The sequence below is a fragment of the Mytilus edulis genome, chromosome 3 (genome assembly GCF_963676685.1).
Source record: "Mytilus edulis chromosome 3, xbMytEdul2.2, whole genome shotgun sequence".
NCBI classification, from domain to species: Eukaryota; Metazoa; Mollusca; class Bivalvia; order Mytilida; family Mytilidae; genus Mytilus; species Mytilus edulis.
The window spans coordinates 54,871,620-54,890,354 of NC_092346.1; the positions used below are offsets into that span (position 1 = coordinate 54,871,620).

The following is an 18,735-nucleotide window of genomic DNA, read 5'->3' on the forward strand; positions in this document are numbered from 1 at the left end:
TTTGATATGCTGAATTCAAAAATGTACTTAGATTTTTTATTATGGGCCCAGTTTTCAAGTTGGTCCAAATCAGGATCTAAAATTATTATATTAAGTATTGTGCAATAGCAAGTCTTTTCAATTGCACAGTATTGCGCAATGGCAAGAAATATCTAATTGCACAATATTGTGAAATATCAAAAAAAAAATTAATTACAGTTATCTTTCTTTGTCCAGAATAGTAAGCAAGAAATATCTAATTGCAAAATATTGTGCAATAGCAAGATTTTTTTTTAATTGGAGTTATCTTTCTTTGTCCAGAATCAACTTAAATCTTTGTTATATACAATATACAATGTATATTCACTTTTTACTACCAACTGATAAATTAAAATAATCTTTACCATTCAGTGATAACAAGCAGTTTTTTTACATCTTAATATTTTATGATGTATTTAAATGAGTAGTTATTGTTGCAAACTCCATTAGAAATTTTAATTGAGATTAGTTTTGGAATAAGGGAAAGGGGGATGTGATTAAAAAAATTGGGTTCAATTTTTCTCATTTGAAATTTCATAAATAAAAAAGAAAATTTCTTCAAACATTTTTTTGAGAGGATTAATATTCAACAGCATAGTGAATTGCTCTAAGAGAAACAAAAATTTTAAGTTCATTAGAACACATTCATTCTGTGTCAGAAACCTATGCTGTGTCAACTATTTAATCACAATCCAAATTTAGAGCTGAATCCAGCTTGAATGTTGTGTCCATACTTGCCCTAACCGTTCAGGGTTCAACCTCTGCGGTCGTATAAAGCTACGCCCTGCGAAGCATCTGGTTAACCCTTATCTTCGGAACTTTAGAGAGAGTTTGTCAATCTATTGAGGTTGATCATCATTCCCCATTTTTATATTTCCATATATTCAAATTCTAGAATTGACCATTCTACATTGTTTAGGAAAAATTTGCAAAACTCAGCTATTTGAGACTTTGATCATTTTTTGGAATATACACGACTACTTTGTGCATGATAAGTAAACCATACGAGAAGAGATATTTTATTAAACTATGCTTCAAAATATAGAAAAAAATGTTGGTGATTTATGTGTTTTTCGACAATTACTTTTCTGTCCTTATTCATTACATTTGTATAAGTATTTACATATCAGATGTCTGCTAACTCTATATTAGAGCTTTGTAAAAAAATAATGTAAACAAAGTTCTAAATAATAATTTTAATGGGAAAGTGAAAATTGTGGGGTACCATAAACATTTGGTAAATTTTCAAAATGCAAGTTACTTGTTTAACGCACATCTGGTATTTTATAGCCTTTTATGAATGAATTCAATAAATTATTTGTATTATACTAGTATATGAAAAATACTCCAGTAGCCTTGAACGGAAAAAGAAAATGAGAGATGCGTTGGAACATTTTTGTGACAATTGTATATTTTATCAACTTGAACACAAAGGACATTTCATTTAGTGGATAAAACAGATTCAGTCAGCTGATCAGAACCAAAACCTATGTTGGAAAGCAGATAAAAGCAGCCAAGTTAGCAGCTCCCAGGAAGATGGTTAAATAAATCTTCTACCAAGTCTGAGGCTTTACTAAGAAAATAATAAGGTACAAACAAGATTTTAAAAGTTAAAAAAAGCAATATTTAAATGATGAAACAACTTTATGGGGAGACTAGTACAATGAACATGAAGATTTTATCATTAAATGGGAGATAATTCATTGTAAAATATGCAAATGATTTGTGTATTTGAAGAATAAAATATGTTTAAACTTGGGGATCTTTTGTGGAGTTGAGATTCAATTCATAAATTTTGTTTTTCCGTCTTTTATATTAATTTTACAAACAGTTACTGTCTTTCATGTTATACATGTACAAATGTATACTTGTAGTAAGAAATCAAAAGCAAGTAAATGTTGGAAAAATGAAATTTGATAATAATTTGTTGATTTTAATATTTTAGGTTGTTTCTTTGAGATGTTTTCATGGTGTGGGAATAAGACTTGGTGGTCTGGTACAGCTAATATGTAGGTAGGTACCAGTATACTGTTCTGAAAAAGTAAATGAGTTGTAAAATTTGGAAATATTGAATGCTTTAGTCTTGATAGTTTATAAGAGTTTGTATTCTACTCTTTCTTTTATCAGTACAAATATATGACTTTTTGTAAATTGAAAGATCTAACTCAATTTAGATTGGTTGTTGGATTGCAGTCTAGTCAATTATGTTCTGAACATCTATAACACGTATATAACCAATTTCTATTTAATTTGCATACAGTATACCAACAGAGATCCTCTAAATAATTTTGTTATGACTAAGCATTTTATATTTCAGGTTAGCATCATGCTTTTCTGTAAGGATTGAGGCTGAGAATGGCCATTGGAGCTGACTTTTATGGTAAGAACCAATACATAGATTTATGAACTATTTAGCTGTGAGCATGTAAATAGCTTATATTTTTATTATGTTACAAAGTAGATCTTACATTTTAACTTTTCTTGATTTTTAACTGTAAACATAATCTCAAAGGAGATATCTAGATAAATAAGGGAAACCAAACAATTATACACTTTGTTAGAAAATCTTGCTATCTGTTTTTCAGTTGTCTAAATTGTCCCCATATATAAAAATAAATGAGATGTGGTATGTCATTGCCAATGAAATAACTATCTCACAGAGACTTAAGGATGTGGATGTAAGCAACAAATGGTCACTGTATGGCTTTCAACAATGGGCAATACCAACAACAATGAAATAAAAACAAATATGTCAGACATCATCCAACTATTTGTTTGTCAATTCAATATTTTGCTAATAAAGACTTGTGGTTTAAATTTATGTCAACGCATCTCTTCAAAACAAAGTAAAAGAACTATTATATGCATCATAAGCGGAATGCTTAGACAATTATTGGTTTGCATTTAATATTATAGTGACAGATTTGTTTAAGAATTTATATTTCTTTTTCAGGTAACGTTAACTGTGGCTGCATTAGTTGTCGTGTGACAAAAACTTTAAGAGTAAAGAATTTAATTCAGACAATTTTGTGTATTTTTGAAAAAAAAATTTAATTTTTTAACCAAAAAAAAAAAAATATGTAAAGATTCTCTATTTACAGCAAGTTTGAAAGTTTTAAGCTAACTTTATTGTTCAGATACCATTCATTATCCCCCCTGAATTAGATTTAATCTATAATTGATACTTTGAAAATGAAGAGAAAGGGACAATTTTACAATTTTACTTGACCTACTTTCTATATCTTTATATTGGTCCATGTGCAGTCAAAATATTTAAAATGGAGAATCTTAAAAAAAAAAAAAAAAAAAAATTGTTTTATTGAAATGTATTTTTTGGGTTTTCTGAATTGTTAGATATATATATATTTTTTTGTCCATCTTTTTATTATTTTTAGCAGTGTTTTTAACAACTAAAACGATTGATTTTTTTATGCTAAAGGACATATGTTGGTGGCCAATTTTTTTATTGGCTGAGAAAGTGACAAGTCTTGAGTAATCGGAGAGAATCACCAAGACCCAAAGGAGAAAATTGCATAAAATTATTGTTTGATAAAAACTGATACAAAAAAGAATGAAATTTAGATAATTTTTTGTGTATTTTTAAAGAAAAAAAATTTGTAAAGATTCTCCATTTTCAGCAAGATTGGAAGTTGTAGGCGAACTAGATAGTTCAAGTTCTATTCATGATTTCTGCCCTGTTAAATAGATTGAATTAATACTTTATAAAAGATGGGAAATGAACAAATTTTACAATTTTACTTGTAGACCTACTTTAGATATCTTTATAACGGTCCAAGTGTAGTCAAAACATTTAAAGTAGGTTTAGAATGGAGAATCTAAAAAAAAAAGAAGAAAGAAAAGAAAGAAAAGAAAGAAAGAAAAAAAGAAAAAAAGAAAAAGAAAAAAATATCATCTTATTGAAATGTAATTTTTGTTTTTTTCTAGATTGTTAGATATATGTTTTTCCAATTTTTTGTTAATTTTAGCATTGTTTAAGCTATAAAAAAAACAACGCCACTTTCAGCAGCTCCAAGGAAGATGGTCAATTGAATCTTCAACCAAGTCTGAGGCTATTCCATGAAAAATTAGAAGGCAAGTTTATTTAAGACAAACTTTTTCTAGACATATTTGATAAAAAGTGCATATTAAGACAACAACATTTTCTGCAAGAAAAACATCAGAAGAATTTATTTACCCCATTAATATTTAATATTTTCAGGTACCAGGTACAGTAAAAGGAATTTCTATTACAATAACAATAGTTCATTCTGAGATAGGAATTAAATTTAAAGGGGAGACTAGTGCATTTAACAGCAATATTTGATCATTCAACTCATTGTAAAAAATTCAAATCATAAACCTTTGACTATTTTTCAAGTTTTATACAAATTTTTAAAAATGTGTTGATTTTATATTGGTTCACGAAGTTAGAAATCAGAACAATTTTAAAGTAAATTCTAGGTTGAAAGATTTGTAAAAAAAATATGTATAATTTTTTTTTAGGTACTTTCTGATACATGTTTTCATGGTGTGGGAATAAGACTTGGTGGTCTATTACTGCTAAAACGTAGGTAGGTACCAGTATGTAAATCCTGTTTAAAAAAATGTATTTATAAGATTTTTTTTGAAATAAATGTATATTCCTAGGCTTTGAGGTTTGTAAGACTTCGGTAAAAAATATTCTCTTTCTTCTATCAGAACCGTTATGAGTAAAGGACAAGGGTTCACTTGGCAAAATATGACTGTGAATTTTAACTTTTATCATATATTATCAAAAATGCCCCAAATGGTTCTTAAATGGATACATTTCAAGAGCCTCAATTTCATATTACATGGTAGCTCCATATTTACCTCGTTTTGGCAATATTATCAAAATGCCATGATTTTGTACATTTTAAGAATACCTTGGCCGCAATGTATGATCCAAAATGTTTAGTAACCAATTGGTGCCAAGGGTTATATCTAAATTGTACTGAAAATTTCTGGATCAGGGAAAGTGAATTATGGCAAAAACTGTTGTGAATTGTTGAAAAAGTAGACTGTAACTGGTATTATAACAAAAGTAATGCATAATCAATGGGTCATAACTTCATAATTTTTGTCGAGCCTGCAACTTTTGTTGCAGAAAGCTCGACATAGGGATAGTGATCCGGCGGCGGCGGCTACGGCGGCGGCGGCTACGGCGGCGGCGTTAGCTAACTTCTTAAAAGGTTTATATTTTAGAAGGTGAAAGACCTGGATGCTTCATACTTTGTATATAGATGCCTCATGTTACGAAGTTTCCGTCAGTCACATGTCCAATGTCCTTGACCTCATTTTCATGGTTCAGTGACCACTTGAATAAAAAGTTCAGAATTTTTGTAATGTTGAATTCTCTCTTATTATAAGTAATAGGATAACTATATTTGGTATGTGCGTACCTTGCAAGTTCCTCATGCCCGTCAGACAGTTTTCACTTGACCTCGACCTCATTTCATGGATCAGTGAACAAGGTTAAGTTTTGGTGGTCAAGTCCATATCTCAGATACTATAAGCAATAGGGCTAGTATATTTGGTGTTTGGAAGGACTGGAAGGTGTACATGTCCAACTGGCAGGTGTCATCTGACCTTGACCTCATTTTCATGGTTCAGTGGTTATAGTTAAGTTTTTGTGTTTTGGTCTGTTTTTCTCATACTTTATGCAATAGGTCTACTATATTTGTTGTATGGAATGATTGTAAGGTGTGCATGTCTAGTGGGCAGATGTCATGTGACCTTGACCTCATTTTCATGGTTCAGTGGTCAAAGTTAAGTTTTTAAGTTTTGGTCTTTTTATCTAATATTATATGCCAAAGGTCAGCTATATTTGGTGTATGGAAATATATTATGATCTATATGTCAGTCCCGCAGGTTTATTTGACCATGACCTCAATTGCACGGTTCATTGCACAGTGTTAAGTTTTTGTGTTTTGGTCTATTTTTCTTAAACTATAAGTAATAGGTCAACTATATTTGTTGTATGGAAGCTTTGTTAGCTGTACATGTCTGTCTGGCATGGTTCATCTGACCTTGACCTCATTTTCATGGTTCATTGGTCTTTGTTTAGCTATCTTGGTTAATGTTAAGTTTATGTGACAGTTGTAATAAAGCTTTATACTTAAGACTTTCAACATAATATCAATGATTAGTAAAGAAGGCGAGACATTTCAGTGTGTGCACTCTTGTGTTCATTAATGAAAGTGAACCTGTGTGTGGCTGAAGCCCGCCTTTGAGTGCGGTATTTTCTTGCTGTGTTGAAGACCAATCTGCAATTTGGTCGGGTTGTTATCTCTTTGACATATTCCCCATTTCCATTTTTGTCGAGCCTGCAACTTTTGTTGCAGAAAGCTCGATATAGGGATAGTGTTCCGGCGGCGGCGGTGTTAGCTCACTTCTTAAAAGCTTTATATTTTAGAAGATGGAAGACCTGGATGCTTCATACTTTGTATATAGATGCCTCATGTTACGAAGTTTCCGTCAGTCACATGTCCAATGTCCTTGACCTCATTTTCATGGTTCAGTGACCACTTGAAAAAAAAGTTCAGATTTTTTGTAATGTTGAATTCTCTCTTATTATAAGTAATAGGATAACTATATTTGGTATGTGACCATAAAAGGAAGGTTGGGTTTGATTTTGGGAGGTTTGGTCCCAACAGTTTAGGAATAAGGGGCCAAAAGGGGCCAAAATTGAACTTTGTTTGATTTCATCAAAAATTGAATAATTGGGGTTCTTTGATATGCCGAATCTAACTGTGTATGTAGATTCTTAATTTTAGGTCCCGTTTTCAAATTGGTCTACATTAAGGTCCAAAGGGTCCAAAATTAAACTTAGTTTGATTTTAACAAGAATTGAATCCTTGGGGTTCTTTGATATGCTGAATCTAAAAATGTACTTAGATTTTTTATTATTGGCCCAGTTTTCAAGTTGGTCTAAATCGGGGTCCAAAATTAAACTTTGTTTGATTTCATCAAAAATTGAATAATTGGGGCTCTTTGATATGCCAAATCTAACTGTGTATGTAGATTCTTAATTTTTGGTCCCGTTTTCAAATTGGTCTACATTAAAGTCCAAAGGGTCCAAAATTAAACTAAGTTTGATTTTAACAAAAATTGAATTTTTGGGCTTTTTTGATATGCTGAATCTAAACATATACTTAGATTTTTGATTATGGGCCCAGTTTTCAAGTTGGTTCAAGTCAGGATCCAAAATTATTATATTAAGTATTGTGCAATAGCAAGAAATCTTCAATTGCACAGTATTGTGCAATAGCAAGCAATTTTCAATTGCACAGTATTGCGCAATAGCAAGAAATCTTCAATTGCACAGTATTGCGCAATAGCAAATATTTTCAATTGCACAGTATTGCGCAATAGCAAGAAATATCTAATTGCACAATATTGTGCAATAGCAAGAAATTTTCAATTGGAGTTATCTTTCTTTGTCCAGAATAGTAGTTGAATCAACTTAAATCATTGTTTTATACAATATACAATGTATATTCACTTTTACTACCAACTGATAAATTAAAACAATCTTTACCATTCAGTGATAACAAGCACTTTATTTTACATTTTAATATTTTATGATGTATTTAAATGAGTAGTTATTGTTGCAAACTCCATTAGGAATTTGAATTGAGATCAGTTTTGGAAAAAGGGAAAGGGGGATGTGAAAAAAAATGGGGGGGGGGGGGGTTAAATTTTTCTCATTTCAGATTTCATAAATAAAAAGAAAATTTCTTCAAACATTTTTTTGAGAGAATTAATATTCAACAGCATAGTGAATTGCTCAAAGGCAAAAAAAATATTTTAAGTTCATTAGACCACATTCATTCTGTGTCAGAAACCTATGCTGTGTCAACTATTTAATCACAATCCAAATTTAGAGCTGAATCCAGCTTAAATGTTGTGTCTATACTTGCCCCAACTATTCAGGGTTCAACCTCTGCGGTCGTATATAGCTGCGCCCTGCGGAGCATCTGGTTGTGTTTTGATCTGTTTTTCTCATACTTTATGCAATAGGTCTACTATATTTGTTGTATGGAATAATTGTAAGGTGAACATGTCTAGCGGACAGATGTCATCTGACCTTGACCTCATTTTCATGGTTCAGTGGTCAAAGTTAAGTTTTTTGAGTTTTGGTCTTTTTATCTGATACTATACGCCATAGGTCAACTATATTTAGTGTATGGAAATATTTTATGATTTATATATTAGTCGCGCAGGTTTTATTTGACCTTGACCTCATTTTCACGGTTCATTGCTCAGTCTTAAGTTTTTGTGTTTTGGTCTATTTTTCTTAAACTATAAGTATTAGGTCAACTATATTTGTTTTATGGAAGCATTGTTAGCTGTACATGTCAGCCTGACATGGTTCATCTGACCTTGACCTCATTTTCATGGTTCATTGGTCTTTGTTTAGTTATCTTGGTTAATGTAACGTTTATGTGACAGTTGTAATAAAGCTTTATACTTAGGACTATCAACATAATATCAATGATTAGTAAAGAAGGCGAGACATTTCAGTGTGTGCACTCTTGTTATATGATTTGCATATAAGGAAATAGGTTGATATGATTGGTCAAGAGGACTTCCGGTATTGACATTGTTTATTTTTCGATAGACAACCTTGACTGAACTTCTTTTCGTAACTAATGTAAACAAGATTGTGGCCAAAATTACACAATCTGGTTCAACTTTCACAAAATTTATTTTCACTCTGCGTTAATCGTTAAATTAAATAATGAACACAAGACATTTCATTGACTGCTAATAACAGTTTTGTATTTTATTTTTTTATCAAATAGCAAATTTCATGAAGGACATATTTTTGCGTTAACAAACAAATATATTCATGCGCCAGGACAGTTCAATGACAAAAGGCGTTTTACCAAAAGTAATTTTATATTTAAAGGTGCTAAAAAGACGTTATTTTGTATTTATAATGATGCCACAACAATTTCAATATCAAATTTTTAGTATTTGGGCCTGATTTATAAAACATTATTTAAACATTAGTGCCAATTTAAGACCTTTTTGAACCTACCCTAATAAAGATCTGAATTGACTGCATGAAAGTTTGTTAGGTTGTTGTATAGATGTTAATATAAGACGAAGATGTGGTAGGATTGTTAATGAGACAACTCTTCACAAGAGACCAAATGACACAGAAATTTACTATAGTTCACTTTACTTGATCCATTTGTTCTCAAAATCTGTTTCACATGTATTCTATATAATAAAGATGCAGTATACCAAAAGAAATCCTTTAAACAGTTGTGAATAACTAAGCATTTCATATTTCAGGTTAGCACCACAGCTTGTCTGTATGGATTGAGGCTGGGAAGGGTCATTGGAGCTGACTTTTATTGTAAGAACCAAAAAATAGATTAATGAACAATTCAGCTAAGAGCATGTAAACGCCATAGATTTTTATAATGTACAGATTTAGATCTGACATTTAATGTTTTTCTAAGTTAATAGTTTTATATATAATCTGTAATGGAGTAGCAATATAAGAACGTTAGGGAAGTCAAAAATTAAAATGGCAGACATCTTATTTCTCTTATTAAGTTTTTTAACAACTAAAATTGTCCCATTATATAAAAATATGGAGATGTGGTATGATAACCAACTACACAACTATCAATAAGAGGCAAAATTATCTAGATATACGCAACTTAGGGTCAGTGTAGGACCTTTCACAATGAGCAAAAACCATACAACTGTATACTAGTATTTAGAAATTATTGATAGGCTTTTATTGATGTAGATAATGCAACTGGTAGAATATCACAATAATAAGAACTCATCTTCTTATAACTGATGCAGATTTTCCTAAATTCACAATAATTAATCTTGCATATAATTATTTATTCAATCAATAAAAATGACACAAATAAATCCATGCAATAATTTCCTAATTTACAGTATTGGTTTATAGTAAGCTATAAAAGACCCTGACATGACAAAATGTGAAATAATTCAAACAAAGGGCCAACAAGAAAACCGTGTCATTGATTTATGAGAAAGAATAAACATGACAAATATCAACCATTGATTAGCTTTTTCATCCTTTTTATACGACCACGAAAAAATTTTGCAAACATATATTGGTATGACGTTGGCGTCGTCGTTGTCATCCAAAGACACATTGGTTTTCGCACTATAACTTTAGATTAAGTACATAGAAATCTATGAAATTGATACACAAGGTTTATGACCACAAAAGGAAGGTTGTGATTGATTTTGGAAGTTTTTGTCCCAACAGTTTAGGAATAAGGGGCCAAAAAGGGGCCCAAATAAGCATTTTTCTTGGTTTTCGCACCATAACTTTAGTTTAAGTAAATAGAAATCTATGACAATTAAACATAAGGATTATGACCACAAAAAGAAGGTTGAGATTGATTTTGGGAGTTTTGTTCCCAACAGTTTAGGAATTAGGGCCCAAAGGGTCCAAATAAAACTTTGTTTGATTTCATCAAAAATTGAATAATTGGGGTTCTTTGATATGCCGAATCTAACTGTGTATGTAGATTCTTAATCTTTGGTCCTGTTTTCAAATTGGTCTACATTAAGGTCCAAAGGGTCCAAATTTAAACTTGGGTTTGATTTTAACAAAAATTGAATTCTTGGGGTTCTTTGATATGCAGAATCTAGGTATGTACTTAGATTTTTGATTATGGGCCCAGTTTTCAAGTTGGTCCAAATCGGGGTCCCAAATTAAACTATGTTTGATATCAACAAAAATTGAATTCTTGGGATTTTTTTTTATATGCTGAATCTAAACATGTACTTATATTTTTGATTATAGGCCCAGTTTTCAAGTTGGTCCAAATCGGGGTCCAAAATTAAACTTTGTTTGATTTCATCAAAAATTGAATAATTGGGGTTCTTTGATATGCTGAATCTAACCATGTATTTAGATTTTTTGTCGAGCCTGCAACTTTTGTTGCAGAAAGCTCGACATAGGGATAGTGATCCGGCGGCGGTGTTAGCTCACTTCTTAAAAGCTTTATATTTCAGAAGGTGGAAGACCTGGATGCTTCATACTTTGTATATAGATGCTTCATGTTACGAAGTTTCCGTCAGTCACATGTCCAATGTCCTTGACCTCATTTTCATGGTTCAGTGACCACTTGAAAAAAAAGTTCAAATTTTTTGTAATGTTGAATTCTCTCTTATTATAAGTAATAGGATAACTATATTTGGTATGTGCGTACCTTGCAAGGTCCTCATGTCTGTCAGACAGTTTTCACTTGACCTCGACCTCATTTCATGGATCAGTGATCAAGGTTAAGTTTTGGTGATCAAGTCCATATCTCAGATACTATAAGCAATAGGGCTAGTATATTCGGTGTATGGAAGGACTGTAAGGTGTACATGTCCAACTGGCAGGTGTCATCTGACCTTGACCTCATTTTCATGGTTCAGTGGTTATAGTTAAATTTTTGTGTTTTTGTCTGTTTTCTCATACTATATGCAATAGGTCTACTATATTTGTTGTATGGAATGATGGTAAGGTGTACATGTCTAGCGGGCAGATGTCATGTGACCTTGACCTCATTTTCATGGTTCAGTGGTCAAAGTTAAGTTTTTGAGTTTTGGACTTTTTATCTAATACTGTATGCCATAGGTCAACTATATTTGGTGTACGGAAATATTTTATGATCTTTATGTCAGTCGTGCTGGTTTTATTTGACGGTGACCTCATTTTCACGGTTCATTGCACAGTGTTAAGTTTTTGTGTTTGGTCTATTTTTTGTCGAGCCTGCAACTTTTGTTGCAGAAAGCTCGACATAGGGATAGTGATCCGGCGGCGGCGGCGGCGGCGGCAGTGTTAGCTCACTTCTTAAAAGCTTTATATTTTAGAAGGTGGAAGACCTGGATGCTTCATACTTTGTATATAGATGCTTCATGTTACGAAGTTTCCGTCAGTCACATGTCCAATGTCCTTGACCTCATTTTCATGGTTCAGTGACCACTTGAAAAAAAAGTTCAAATTTTTTGTAATGTTGAATTCTCTCTTATTATAAGTAATAGGATAACTATATTTGATATGTGCGTACCTTGCAAGGTCCTCATGTCTGTCAGACAGTTTTCACTTGACCTCGACCTCATTTCATGGATCAGTGAACAAGGTTAAGTTTTGGTGGTCAAGTCCATATCTCAGATACTATAAGCAATAGGGCTAGTATATTCAGTGTATGGAAGGACTGTAAGGTGTACATGTCCAACTGGCAGGTGTCATCTGACCTTGACCTCATTTTCATGGTTCAGTGGTTTAAGTTAAATTTTTGTGTTTTGGTCTGTTTTTCTCATACTATATGCAATAGGTCTACTATATTTGTTGTTTGGAATGATTGTAAGGTGTACATGTCTAGCGGGCAGATGTCATGTGACCTTGACCTTATATTCATGGTTCAGTGGTCAAAGTTAAGTTTTTGAGTTTTGGTCTTTTTATCTAATACTATATGCCATAGGTCAACTATATTTGGTGTATGGAAATATTTTATGATCTTAATGTCAGTCGCGCAGGTTTTATTTGACCGTGACCTCATTTTCACGGTTCATTGCACAGTGTTAAGTTTTTGTGTTTGGTCTATTTTTTGTCGAGCCTGCAACTTTTGTTGCAGAAAGCTCGACATAGGGATAGTGATCCGACGGCGGCGGCGGCGGCGGCGGTGTTAGCTCACTTCTTAAAAGCTTTATATTTTAGAAGGTGGAAGACCTGGATGCTTCATACTTTGTATATAGATGCTTCATGTTACGAAGTTTCCGTCAGTCACATGTCCAATGTCCTTGACCTCATTTTCATGGTTCAGTGACCACTTGAAAAAAAAGTTCAAATTTTTTGTAATGTTGAATTCTCTCTTATTATAAGTAATAGGATAACTATATTTGATATGTGCGTACCTTGCAAGGTCCTCATGTCTGTCAGACAGTTTTCACTTGACCTCGACCTCATTTCATGGATCAGTGAACAAGGTTAAGTTTTGGTGGTCAAGTCCATATCTCAGATACTATAAGCAATAGGGCTAGTATATTCAGTGTATGGAAGGACTGTAAGGTGTACATGTCCAACTGGCAGGTGTCATCTGACCTTGACCTCATTTTCATGGTTCAGTGGTTTAAGTTAAATTTTTGTGTTTTGGTCTGTTTTTCTCATACTATATGCAATAGGTCTACTATATTTGTTGTTTGGAATGATTGTAAGGTGTACATGTCTAGCGGGCAGATGTCATGTGACCTTGACCTTATATTCATGGTTCAGTGGTCAAAGTTAAGTTTTTGAGTTTTGGTCTTTTTATCTAATACTATATGCCATAGGTCAACTATATTTGGTGTATGGAAATATTTTATGATCTTAATGTCAGTCGCGCAGGTTTTATTTGACCGTGACCTCATTTTCACGGTTCATTGCACAGTGTTAAGTTTTTGTGTTTGGTCTATTTTTTGTCGAGCCTGCAACTTTTGTTGCAGAAAGCTCGACATAGGGATAGTGATCCGGCGGCGGCGGCGGCGGCGGCGGCGGCGGCGGTGTTAGCTCACTTCTTAAAAGCTTTATATTTTAGAAGGTGGAAGACCTGGATGCTTCATACTTTGTATATAGATGCTTCATGTTACGAAGTTTCCGTCAGTCACATGTCCAATGTCCTTGACCTCATTTTCATGGTTCAGTGACCACTTGAAAAAAAAGTTCAAATTTTTTGTAATGTTGAATTCTCTCTTATTATAAGTAATAGGATAACTATATTTGATATGTGCGTACCTTGCAAGGTCCTCATGTCTGTCAGACAGTTTTCACTTGACCTCGACCTCATTTCATGGATCAGTGAACAAGGTTAAGTTTTGGTGGTCAAGTCCATATCTCAGATACTATAAGCAATAGGGCTAGTATATTCAGTGTATGGAAGGACTGTAAGGTGTACATGTCCAACTGGCAGGTGTCATCTGACCTTGACCTCATTTTCATGGTTCAGTGGTTTAAGTTAAATTTTTGTGTTTTGGTCTGTTTTTCTCATACTATATGCAATAGGTCTACTATATTTGTTGTTTGGAATGATTGTAAGGTGTACATGTCTAGCGGGCAGATGTCATGTGACCTTGACCTTATATTCATGGTTCAGTGGTCAAAGTTAAGTTTTTGAGTTTTGGTCTTTTTATCTAATACTATATGCCATAGGTCAACTATATTTGGTGTATGGAAATATTTTATGATCTTAATGTCAGTCGCGCAGGTTTTATTTGACCGTGACCTCATTTTCACGGTTCATTGCACAGTGTTAAGTTTTTGTGTTTTGGTCTATTTTTCTTAAACTATAAGTAATGTGTCAACTATATATGTTGTATAGAAGCATTGTTAGCTGTACATGTCTGCCTGGCATGGTTTATCTGACCTTGACCTAATTTTCAAGGTTCGTTGGTCTTTGTTTAGTTATCTTGGTTAATGTTAAGTTTATGTGACAGTGGTAATAAATTAAAGCTTAGCTTTATACTTTGGACTATCAACATAATATCAATGATTAGTATAGAAGGCGAGACATTTCAGTGTGTGCACTCTTGTCTTAAACTATAAGTAATGGGTCAAATATATATGTTGTATAGAAGCATTGTTAGCTGTACATGTCTGCCTGGCATGGTTCATCTGACCTTGACCTCATTTTCAAGGTTCATTGGTCTTTGTTTAGTTATCTTGGTTAATGTTAAGTTTATGAGACAGTTGTAATAAAACTAAGCTTTATACTTAGGACTATCAACATAATATCAATGATTAGTATAGAAGGCGAGACATTTCAGCGTGTGCACTCTTGTGATATTTGGGCCCGGTTATCAAATTGGTCCACTTTCAGGTCTAAAGGTTCCAAAATTGATCTTTATTTGATTTCATCAAAAATTGAATTCTTGGAGTTCTTTGATATGCTGAATCTAACCATGTATTTAGATTTTTGATATTTGGGCCCAGTTATCAAATTGGTCCACCTTGAGGTCTAAAGGGTCCAAAATTGATCTTTATTTGATTTCATCAAAAATTGAATTCTTGGAGTTCTTTGATATGCTGAATCTAACCATGTATTTAGATTTTGGATATTGGACCATAATAGGTAAATGTCCAATTAAGGGCATACGATACAGTTACAGGGAAGGTAATGATGTTGCTAACGTAAAATGTTATTTTCGCGACGTCAAACTCTGACATATCGGGAAAAGATGCAATTTTCGACTGATTTTTACCATTCAAACTGATTTAATTTGAAAACGAGTGCATGGACCCCTATTTTTTAAAACAGCATTATGTTTCATTTTGCAAGGAGATTATGTGACCCAAATTTTATAAAACTGTAAATAGCGCAATTTTTTTAATTTTGATAAACATGCAGCAAAAAATGACGTTTTTCTCTATTCATGAACATTTGATAAATATAGAGTTATTTCGGAATAAAAATTGCATAATTTTTAATGATACTTATAAAATACAGAAATTACCGATTATTTAACAAAAACCATTTTGTGTTTATCTTTTAAAACAAAAAAGTTATGTGTTTCTTTCGAAAAAGAAAATATGGACACAAATCTGAATTTTGAGCAAATATACAAAATTTCGACCTTATTTTACTCAAAAAGTAGCACATGAAGGTATATTTTTTATTACATATTTGATTTAATCAGGTAAAAAATAGCCTATATGCAAATTTTCATCAACTTGTAAATACAGGTTCAAAACTGTATCGTATGCCCTTAAAAAATTTTAAGTTTAAGTTCTTAGACCACATTTATTCTGTGTCAGAAATCTATATTGTGTCAACTATTTAATCACAATCCAAATTCAGAGCTGTATCAAGCTTGAATGTTGTGTCCATACTTGCCCCAACTGTTCAGGGTTCGAACTCTGCAGTAGTATAAAGCTGCACCCTGCGGAGCATTTGGTTTGCTTATAAAGTGAAAGAAATGCATATATGCATTTCATAATTGTATTAAATATTGTTTATATTTTTATATAGTTTTGACAAATATGTTGAAGAAAGTACATGTATATTTCTTTTTCAGGAAACTTTAACTGTGGCTGCAGCATAGAAGGAACATGTGATATAGCTCTGATCAGTAAAGAATGTAATTCAGACTATTTTTGTGTATGTTTGAGCAAATGTATTTTTTATAAAAAAAAATAAAACAATTGTAAAGATTCTCCATTTTCAACATGTTTAGAAGTAACTTATATTTGAAATTTCAAAATTTTCTATTTCTATTTATCCTAAGTTGAACATTTTACTTGTAAATCTACATAAGATATTTTAATTAGGGTTTCTGTCTATACATAACGCTTTCAGTAGGTTTAAAATGAAGAATCTAAAAAAAAAAAAAAAAAAAAAAAAAAAACTATGTTATTCAAATTTGTTTAGTTTTCTTGGATTTCCTGAATTGTTAGATATATATTTTTCCTAATTTATATGTTTTTTGGATTTTGATCTGAGTTTTTAGCTAGGAAGTACAGATTATTTTACCAGAAGCATAGTAAAGGAACATCTTGATTGATAGATTTTTTATGTGAAATGCCACATCAGCCTGATATTTTATATCTTGATGGCCATTTTTTTCTTGATTGAGATAGTCAAGAGTAACAGGAGATTACCACAAGCTAAAGGAATCTGCAAAATAAGATTTATCTTTGTTTAATTTGTAATGATGTGTTAAAGAGGAAAATGTCTGTATTTGAATAGCTTAGTCTTCCATCCAAAACTCCAATACGATATAATCTGAAAAGTGGATCCCTGGATTATGTATACTGGGTTGGGTTTCGATAAAACACGGCATTAAATGTTTTATAAGAACAAGACTTGGAATACTACAGTGATTTTATAAGATTGACATATTTTGGTTCCTATGGCACCTTCATGAGGATTAAAACTACAGAAGAGTACAAAAAGAGGGACGAAAGATACCAAAGGGACAGTCAAACTCATAAATCCAAAACAAACTGACAACGCCATGGCTAAAAATGAAAAAGACAAACAGAAAAACAATAGTACACACGACACAACATAGAAAACTTAAAGAATAAACAACACAAACCCCACCAAAAACTAGGGGTGATCTCATGTTGTAGTGAAAATTTGCATTTCACAATGTCACCATCAGGATAAATATAAATGGGGAGTGAAGGTAGATGTGAAAAATAACTGGATCAAGAATGTTAAATAAAATATGATTCTGTTTTGGATGACATTTGACTTGGCTTGCAATTATGTACCATTTACTACACTGGATGTAGTACAGACTTGCAGTCCCGTACCATTTCAACACTGGAAGAAGTTTATTTGTCTGAGCGAAGCCAATTGGAAGTATGTACCTCTAAGTGAAGCTAATTGGGAGCACATACCCTCTGTCTTGTTGCGAAGCTGATTGAAAGCAGTACATATATACCTCTGTCTGCTAGAGCTAATTAGAAGCAGTACCCTTGACAGAGTGGTCCCAATTAGAAGCAGTAACTCTGAGCGAAGCCAGTTGGAAGCATGTACCTCTGCAAAATTTGATTAAACACTATTCAACAAATTTTATTCAACATTCTTTTTAAAGTTTACTTCATACCTTCTTTCAATTTTTATTTATTATTATTCCCCCTATTGACATTGTGAAGTGCAAATTATCACTTCACCATTTTGTACTCTTCTGATGCAGTTCTGTAGAAATTAAACATGCCAACATAGTTAATTACTCCTACAATCCCTGAAGTATTATTATAAGGGCTTTAGAATTATCATAAATGAATCTTTTATAGACCATTCAAATAAAAAAAAATTAACATGCATTTTGCTTATTATTTATTTTACTGGGAATATCACTCAATGTAACTTTGAATGTAAAATACAATAAGTATTTTTTTTTTTAGCTCACTGTTATGAGGGAACAGAGCTTTAGCCATCACATGGCATTCATTATCGTCTGGTGTAAACTTTTTCAAGCATCTTCTCTGAAACTACAGAACCAATTCCAACCAAACTTAAGCTGTATGATCCTTAGGGTATCTAGGATAAAGTTTGTGTTTTATTTTCCTTTTAAAAAAAAAAGGCCACAATGACTTAAAATTTAACATAGGGGTAAAAAGCATTTTTTGGCTTATATCTCGAAACTTTCAGATTATCATCTGTAACTAATCGCAGTGTGTATTTTAATTTTTTATACTGAAATTTCGGGGTTCCCTATTAAAATGAATGTTTTTTTTTTAATTTTTAACTTGGGAAGCATCTCATAAAAATATTTCATCAGGTGAAGAATAGGTTGGCTTGAATGTTTTTGTTTGTGTTTTTGTGTTTATATTATGTTTTTGTGTTTATATTATGCTTTTTATCTTGTTTTTATTAATATGATCTCATTATAAAAAAAAATCATTACATAAACAAGAATTCTCAATATAAACTATTTTAAGACACTAATTATTACCACTGTACTTTCAAATCAGGGGCGTAGCTAGAAAGAAACGATGTGGAAGCAACTACTGCCGAGCGGAGCGAGTCGAAAAAATTTTGGGACCCTATTATGCAGAATTTTTTTTTTTCGGTTTTCGGTCATAGGACGGTTAAAAGAGGACCTATATGTAGATAAAAATTTATGAATGTAAAACTATTAATAAATCTTATGAATATAGTAATACATAAACAACACATATTTGTGATACAGAATTTACTCAAAATTGTCCAAAAT

At 32.2% G+C, this 18,735-nt stretch overlaps 2 long non-coding RNA genes across 2 annotated transcripts; both read left to right on the plus strand.

The window, feature by feature from the left end:
* The first annotated feature begins 832 nt into the window (after positions 1-832).
* On the plus strand, positions 833-3,284 carry LOC139516878 (uncharacterized). The gene is made up of 4 exons (XR_011663037.1): positions 833-1,607; positions 1,964-2,031; positions 2,336-2,398; positions 2,972-3,284. It is a non-coding gene; the product is annotated as an uncharacterized lncRNA (long non-coding RNA).
* A 1,216-nt stretch (positions 3,285-4,500) lies between these two features.
* On the plus strand, positions 4,501-17,019 carry LOC139516868 (uncharacterized). The gene is made up of 3 exons (XR_011663035.1): positions 4,501-4,589; positions 9,343-9,406; positions 16,084-17,019. It is a non-coding gene; the product is annotated as an uncharacterized lncRNA (long non-coding RNA).
* Positions 17,020-18,735: the final 1,716 nt, after the last annotated feature.